Source organism: Gallinula chloropus (genome assembly GCF_964237585.1).
Source record: "Gallinula chloropus genome assembly, chromosome: 22".
Classification (NCBI taxonomy): Eukaryota; Metazoa; Chordata; class Aves; order Gruiformes; family Rallidae; genus Gallinula; species Gallinula chloropus.
In genome coordinates, this window is record NC_140107.1 from 5,008,481 (window position 1) to 5,009,358 (window position 878).

Below are 878 nucleotides of genomic sequence, written 5' to 3' on the forward strand. Positions count from 1 at the left end.
TTGCTTACTACTTTGCTGTCTGATTTCTGAATGATGCTGTCCTTGCTGTCTGAATTATCTCACAAGGAAGCAACAGTTTGCTCCTCATATGACTTGTGCTCCAAATCCTTCACCAGCTTCGTTGCCCTCCTCTGGACACACTCCAGCATCTCAATATCTTTCCTGTAGTGAGGGGCCCAAAACTGAACACAGTACTCAAGGTGCTGCCTCACCAGAGCTGAGCACAACGGAACTATCAGTTCCCTGCTCCTGCTGGTTACACTATTCCTGATACAGGCCAAGGTACTATTGGTTTTCTTGGACACCTGGGCACACTGCTGGCTCATGTTCAGCCAGCTGTCTGCTAACACCCCCAGGTCCTTTTCCTCCAGGGAGCTCTCCAGCTCTTGAAAGCACAATCCTTCCTTAAGATCTCTCACCAGAGCCTGTAAGTGCTGAGATGGTGTGTGACAACCATCACAGTACTGGAATGTCTTCACCAAGCTGCCTTCCAGTGCCTGGGATTGATCAAAAGCCCATTAACAAGGCCTGCCCAAAATATCATTAGGAGAAATGCTTGGCTTCTAAGCCAGAAGAAGGGTCCTCAATGTGATCCAACTAAATTGCCTTAAAAAAATCCTTTTCCACCTCTTCAAATGGTTCAAATTCTACCTCTAATTAAATTTCCATTAATAACGCTCTTGGCTATCGAGTTGTGGCAGCAGGTTTAAACATTCCGTAAGCCTCTTGATTTAATTGATTTTGATTATACTGCTAGAGCAGCTAGAGAGCATTCAACACACCTCTCGCAGAGACAGAGTTTATTTCAATGTGTGAAGAGCCAAGCCTTTGGGTACACACCTGATCTTCTAAATGAACCTGATGTTTCATGGCTCTCA